Source organism: Haemaphysalis longicornis, unplaced genomic scaffold, assembly GCF_048455015.1.
Source record: "Haemaphysalis longicornis isolate Haplotype H1 unplaced genomic scaffold, Haemaphysalis longicornis Haplotype H1 scaffold_7, whole genome shotgun sequence".
In the NCBI taxonomy this organism is placed as follows: Eukaryota; Metazoa; Arthropoda; class Arachnida; order Ixodida; family Ixodidae; genus Haemaphysalis; species Haemaphysalis longicornis.
In genome coordinates this window covers 27,718,681-27,726,483 of record NW_027526422.1, presented here as the reverse complement: position 1 = coordinate 27,726,483, position 7,803 = coordinate 27,718,681, and the positions used below count along the sequence as shown (strand labels likewise).

The 7,803-nt window shown below is 44.1% G+C and overlaps 2 non-coding genes across 2 annotated transcripts; both read left to right on the top strand.

The window, feature by feature from the left end:
* The first annotated feature begins 6,246 nt into the window (after positions 1–6,246).
* Trnas-uga (transfer RNA serine (anticodon UGA)) lies at positions 6,247–6,328 on the top strand. The gene has a single exon. It is a non-coding gene; the product is annotated as a tRNA-Ser (tRNA).
* A 363-nt stretch (positions 6,329–6,691) lies between these two features.
* On the top strand, positions 6,692–6,773 carry Trnas-uga (transfer RNA serine (anticodon UGA)). Its single transcript has one exon. It is a non-coding gene; the product is annotated as a tRNA-Ser (tRNA).
* Positions 6,774–7,803: the final 1,030 nt, after the last annotated feature.

Here is a 7,803-nt window from a genome sequence, read left to right as displayed (position 1 = left end):
AAGCTGACGCAAGTAAATGAAGCGGGTCCGCCTGACAACCACCACCTCACGCGCAGGCCATATATCGAGGAAGGAGAAGATAAAGTTTTCTTCGTAAATGAACCGTGACCCGCGTACATCGCGTTCAGGGATCGTTCCGTCATTCCGCTGTCCCACGAAGCAAGCTTCTTCGCACGCGCATCCTCATCGCAAAACTCAAAGAAAAACAAAACAAAACAAAACAAAAAACACGCCGTCGCCCCGCCCGCATCCTCCGTCCACCGCAGTTTGGGAGCAGTTCCATAAACGGGACGTCTCCGCGTGACAGGTATCCAAAAACAGAAACGGGGCAATGTGAATAACGCAAAAAAGAGGGAGAAGGAAATGGTCGCCCTCAACGAGAGTGGGACCGACATCAGACGGAGAAGAACGCCCCCCTAAATTCGGCTCATGGGCGCCATCAGACCTGACGCGAACGCGGCTCGACGCCACGCTTCACGCTAACGGTGAATCTGCACTGCTGGTGAACATTCGGCGCGCGTATGAAGCAAGAAATTATGAACAATGACATCCACGATGGTAACGAACCCCGAAGTGCGCAACTAGTTACTCTCTGAGCCCAAAGGAAAACTCTGTAAACACCATCTGACTACTGCGGGTTTAATAGAAAGGGCGGCACGTACAGGGGAAGCACATACGTTTCCCTTACACGTCGCTTGTAGCCGTTTTGTGCCGTTTGGGCTCACGCTGTACGAACTGAGTCCCTTTCCATAGGCTTTGTGTCTTGCTTACGAACTAAGAACCGACATGGCCGATCATGCTGGTTGGCCCTTCCCATAGCCCTCGGAATAAGGGAGATCAGATCGCTGTGTATTTAGAATAGGTGCCTTCAGAATTGGATGCACTGTGTTTTACGAAAACTTGGTTCATGAATTCTCACAAAGGCTTATTTCGTCCAGAAAAAAAAGCTCCGCGGGTGCGGAATGACAAGGCGTATTAATACCCTGCTCAAAAATATTTTATGCGATCAAAAACTACTCGTGAAATTTGGCGAATATGTACCAGAACGGGGAACTATCAGTAACGGTGTACCGCAAGGCTCTATTCTATCCCCATTTTTATTCGTACTTTATATAAATGACGTGTGCAATATTTCCCTCACTGCAGACTTTCTATTAACAGCGATGATACGAACGTGTTTCGTATCGTCGTCATCATTATCAGCAGCAGCAGCAGCATCCACATAATCATCATAATCATCAGCCTACTAAACGAAATTTGTACACTAAATACCAATTCGACGAACTGAAATTTGCTTCAAATAACTGGCTGGTGGAACATCCAAACTGGTTATCCGCAAACGAGTTTTAACAAAATATAAAAAATGAAACAAAATATCTCGTTCACAGAGCTAGAAACGTCTTTTCAGATGATGAAATGACCCTCACTTTCCAGAACGCAATCATACTCTCAAACGCCACGAAATAATTTATTTGCGTGGATTTTGAAGCATTGGCGTCTCGGAATGAGCATGTAAACATTTCAAAATTGAGGCTGTCAAAAGTAACTGGTGCAATGCGGAAACTACGAAACTAACCTCTGAGCACACGATACAATCATGCCTTAAAATATTGCCTGCAATTATAGGCGCACAAAAAACGCCTACTTGCGCCAAAAATTGTTCATTACGCAAAATAAAGCAATTAAACAGATGGAAAGCCTGCAGTATGATAGCACAAAGCCCCTTTTTTAATACAGAATTCTCAGCCTAGATCGATTACACCTGTAGAAACGTGCTCAGAATATCTTCATTTAAAGCAAACAAAATATTCAGCAATATGATCTCACAAAACTATTGAAAAACTAAGCTCCCGTTCAGAAAAAAAAATACGTATATGCTCCGACATTAGGACCATTTATGAACAACAATCTATGAAATAGATCGTTCGAAGTTTAGGCTGCGACAGAAATTATTGCCTCATCATCTAATAAATACTTTAAACCAGGCTTTACTGTATATAACGACGTATTTGCGTAACACCTTTGTTTTCTGGACACAGTTTTATACAGCTAATGTGGTCTGTCGCTCCCTGTCTTTCAGGAGCGTTGTGCATGTGCCATATGTTTTCACTCAAAATTTTACTCCTTTTAGGGCATTTTTGTTAAAACCGGCAACACTTGTTTCATCTTTTTCACAACGATTCTGCTCCACCTTTTATCGATATTGCCATTATCTCTTGCATCTCGTAGTGGCTTCCCCTTACGAAAATGCCATATATGGCCCATATATAAATTATATGTGGCCATATATAGCTATATATGTGTTCATATCAGGCTATAACTTCCCATATATGGCGCCCAATAGGGCCATATATGGCGTGGTCAGCCCATATATGGCGACAAGTATGGCCATATATGGCCCCACGTGGAGCCATATATGGCGCGTCCAACCCATATATGGCTCCAATTACAGCCATATACGGCGCCAAGTACAGCCGTATATGGCCTGGTCAACCCATATATGGCGTCTTCTATATCCATATATGGCGCTACGTTCTCCGTTATACAGGGTGTCCCAGCTATCGTGCACCAAGATTTAAAAAAAAGAGCAATGGCGTTACTCGAAGAATACCTAGTGCACAATGTTTGCAGTACCGTGGAGCAGTGGACAGTGATTTTTTTGTTAATGATACTTAACTAATTAATTGTAATTAATTACCTAACTCGAGAATTACTGTCCTAATCACTGAAGTGTCAATGAGGAACTTGTAGGTACCCACGAGGGGCATCTAACTGCGGTATTTTCACCGACGAACTAATTGCCTACTTATTTATTATGACTGACAAAGAAAACCCGCGAAATATGAAAAATACCACGTGCAGGCGCTTTCGCGCGCATTGTAAAGCAGCATAGCCATATAAGCTAATTGAAAGCAACTGCTTCCCCTGTCACCTGCCCGAAGAGACAGCGCATCACCTTGATAATGGCATGCATGGAAGGAGCAGCAACAGCAAGATTTGCGGGGCGCGTGTGCAGATAAGGCACAAACTCGGTCGCGATTACTTCTTTCTTTATTTTGTTTATTTCATTCTGGCTAACTCAGAGGCCGCCTGTTTGAGGGCGTTGCTTTACGATGCGCGCGGAGGCGCCGTCACGTGGTATGTTTCATATTTCGCGGGTTTTCTTTATCAGTCAGAATAAATCAGTCGGTTACCGACTGCATATTTCTTGATTTTGCGAAGGCTTTTGATACTGTGTCACATGAACTTCTATTTCTTAAACTTAGTAATCTCAACTTGGATACTACCGTGCTTGCATGGTTACGCTGCTTCCTAACTAACCGTTCACAATTTGTTACTGTAAATAACTCTTCTCCTCCTTTGTCTGCCGTTCGCTCAGGTGTTCCTCAAGGCTCTGTGTTGGGGCCCTTACTTTTTTTTATCTACATTAATGACTTGCCAACTAACATCCGTTCATCAGTCCGCCTTTTTGCTGATGATTGTGTAATTTATCGGGAAATAACTAATACATCCGATATTAACACTTTACAGTCCGATATTAACCAAGTTATGGAATGGTGTAAGTTGTGGAAAATGACTCTTAACATTAATAAATGCAAATGCATGCGCGTTTCTCGAACTAACTCTGCTGCACCTAACTACTTTCTTAACGACGTCCCTCTCGAAACTGTCCAGTGTTATAAATACCTTGGTGTACACTTAACATCTAACCTGTCGTGGAAACTTCACATTGATTATGTAGTAAGTAATGCTAACCGTACGTTAGGCTACCTCCGGCGAAATTTTTATATGGCTCCTAGTTCCCTAAAATTACTTCTTTACAAATTTCTCGTTCGTTCAAAATTAGAGTATACGGCTTCTGTGTGGGACCCCGGTCAAGAATCACTCATCGCAGAAATAGAGAAAGTTCAAAATCGCGCGTCTCGCTTCATTCTTTCTAATTATCACCGCACATCAAGCGTTACGGCCATGAAATTAAGCCTTTCTTTACCACTGCTCGACCATCGGAGGAAATTATTTCGGTTGTGTCTTTTTCATAAAATATATCACAAAAATCCCATTCTAAAACAACAGCTACTATCTTCTCCATCTTACACCTCGGCACGCATTGATCATTTGTACAAAGTTAACGTACCATCCTGTCATACAAAGCATTTTCATGATTTGTTTATCCCCAGCACTTGCGTTAGTTGGAACCGCCTTCCTTCATCTGTTGCTGCGATAACAGATGAGACTGCGTTCCGATCTGCTGTAAGCAACCTGTTGTGGTGATTTCTTATCTTTACGTTGCTCTTTTCGCTTGTGTTTGTGATGCTGCTTTTGTTTCTTTTATGTTACACAAGGTGTAACCCGCTCCCCTCTGTAACGCCCTTTGGGCCCTGAGGGTAACCAAATAAATAAATAAATAAATAAATAAATAAATAAATAAATAAATAAATAAATAAATAAATAATGAATACGCAAATGGTTCGCCGCTGAAAATACCGCAGTTAGATGCCCCTCGTGGGTACCTGCAAGTGCCTCTTTGACACTTTAGTGATTAGGACAGTACTTCTCGAGTTAGAAAATTAATTACAATTAATTAGTTAAGTCTCATTACCAAAAAAAAATGCTGCCCACTTCTTCACAGTACTGCAAACATTATGCACTAGGTTTTCTTCGAGTTACGCCATTACTCTTTTTTTTAATTTGGTGCATGATATCTGGCACACCCTGTATGGCTTGAACAGCTATATGACACAATCAGATTTATGTATTACACCAAATGCAGCCAGATATGCGGCCAGCTACTGATATATACAATTGATTCACGCAGTTCCAAGGTAATATATATGCAAATACTCTAACTATTTAATTAACAATCACAGGAATATGAATTATCTTTCAATATAAATTCTCCGAAAACACTTTCTCTGTAATTACCCAGTTACGTTGCTGATAGTTTTTTTACTATACAGAGATATTTCCTTGCGTAGTTCAAAACTGCAATTATATTTAATGCAGCTGCCTTAGTTCCTTATATGTCATATATGCAACAGCACAACAGACAGTTTTTATTCTTTATTTTTCAACACAGCATTTATGTACAGCATCGTCCAATAGCTGGTTATGCTTGCTGTGAAAAACATTTCGTAGTTAACAGCCTTAATTAGTTACGAGAAAAAGATATTTTCAGTATAAACAATAATTAGTGGTGGCATTTGAAAGCTTGAAACCTGTTTGAAAGCTTGAAAGCTTGAAACCTCTCGCGAGTAGGTTTACAAAGCCATATATAACTGTTTGTATAGGCTTTACTGCTAATGAAAAACTAAAAATGAGACTAAATAAGAAACGGTAGCGCATCATACGAACTACGTAGTGCAATTGCCTCATTCTTATTTTTCTCCGCACGGTGAACACCTGTTGATTTAATTTCTTACTTTGCTGCGGTGGGGGAGTTATCTTACGTTCAAAGCGCGCAACAAAAGGGCGCCTTCTCTGCTTTTTAAATCCACCCAATGGCACGAAGATTTGCCGTGCGTTTTAATGCGGCCTAACCAATTTTAGATAGTACGGAGGCCCATTCGCACCTATTATTTACTTCTTTTTGGTTCAGAGAAACAATTTACCTAGGACTGTACCTCCCCTCGGTTAGTTAAACGCAGATGTGCCAAAAGCCCATGACGACACCGAGTGGAGCGGGGAAGACGCTGCGCCGATAACGGCACTCTGGACGCACTTCTAAGTGCCATATTAGGAGAAATTATACGGGAATGCTAAAGAGCGAGACTCGCACGTACTGCAGTTCAACGCGGCTACGCGATGATACAATGGCTAAGGCTCTATCCCGGCAACTTGAGCCTCAACCGTAGATCACAACACCGTCAGGTTACGGACGAGTGGACCCCTTCGCCGGAGGAGCAGGAGGAGAAACACTTAATTTAAAGCTGCGGTTAGTGGAGATGGGTGGCGGAGTTTACGATAGTATCCGTGACCAGGGCCGGTAGCTCCGTTCTTTCTGTCAACCATTTTTTCCGTTCTTTCTGCCAACCGGGCGGTTGCGCGAAAGCGTCGCCGACGTCGGCGTGGCCGCCTCTCCGCGCTCGCGTGCGTGACTCCACCTGTTGGATCTCGGCAGCAGCGAGAGACGCGCGCGGCGGCACAGCTGCTGCTGCCCTTCCTTGCGCGATAACGACGGCGCATTGCGCGCCGAGAGCGTGAGGGGAGAAGGCTAGGCAGGCGTGTGTTGCGCGCCCGAGGATCAGCGCAGTCGTGGCCGAGTGGTTAAGGCGATGGACTTGAAATCCATTGGGATCTTCCCGCGCAGGTTCGAATCCTGCCGGCTGCGTTCAAGTTTTGACGTTTTTTATTTATTCCCAAAGCAACGTTTCGCTTCCGTTTCTTTTTTTGCAGTTGCTTGAAGCGAGCGACTTGGTTTCGCTTTAAAGGTCTCGAACCAATGTCCTTAACACCGGTGGGTGCCGCGATCGGGGAACAGGGTCGCGCCAACTGTAAAAGAAAGAAGGAAACAGCGCAAATTCGACGATGCGCTAGACTATATTGAAAAGGACGCCCCTGGCGCTGTGGTCGGCCTTTTCTTTGTCATGTCTATCGTAGAATTTGCTGTTTCCCTCCTGTTGCAACCCCTTGTTGCGACCAACAGCAGTCCTAGTGAGCGAACTGGCAGTGCATGTATTCGGTTTCAAGCGGAGCAGTCGTGGCCGAGTGGTTAAGGCGATGGACTTGAAATCCATTGGGATCTTCCCGCGCAGGTTCGAATCCTGCCGGCTGCGTCTACGTTTTGGCGTTTTTATTATTTTTAATTGCGTTCACGACTTACGTTCAGGAAACTTCATTAGTCCTGACGTAAATGGCAGAAATTTAGCCACTTGCACTTTGGCGAACGCTGTCTTGTTTGTAAATCGTCGGCTTGAATTGACGCTTCTTGCGGTGTTGGAAGGGGGTGGTGTTTTTTTGTTTTTTTTTTTTTTGGGGGGGGGGGGGGGGAGTGTCCTACTCCCAAGGTGCCTACACCCGCGGGGTGTCCTACACCTCGTACACGGATTTCCCATTATACCCTTACGGCACATGTTTCCTTCCCCTACACAAACTTCGTCCTGGTACTGGCCCGTGAGCCCCACAGTACGGTCCCCGTGCTAATATCCCTCCCCACCTTGGATTACACATAATCTAGTTGTTAGAGGCTTCATTATTTCAGGTACAAGCAAACGTGCTCGCCTCCACTTTTATATGGCAAATTCAATGAACTCAACCTTCAGCCCCTGCCCTGAAATATCAAAACCCCACCGATCAAGCACCATTCTATCGTCAGCCGGCAGTAACGACAACGTCAAACGAAACAAGAAAATGACAAATATATATACTGTATTTTTTCGATTATACGCACTCCCGATTCTAAGCACCCTCCCCTAGTTTCGGGGGAAATTTTGGAAGAAATGTCTGCATGCGAATCTAAACACCCCCTTTTTTTATACCATCGCAAGGTGGACTGAGGCGCGTGGAAGCGGGCACAAGTTGAGGTGGTGGCCCAGTAATTTATGAAGTTTTCAATTAAAAACCACTTCAATGGAACAAAGACGACCCGCTTGGGGATGCTGAAAGCCGCAGCCCAAGCTGCAGAGCAGATTAGAATGGTAATGAAGGTGACTGGCTATCATACGTAAGCGGTGGTACAGTTTGCACCATTGTGCCTTTGAATGTTCGCTAAATAAAATATTATGCCTTGCGGGTGTTTCGTCGAGATACGGCAGCGACAAATAGTGGCGGGGGGGGGGGGGGGAGAATTTAGGTTTTTCGAATCTT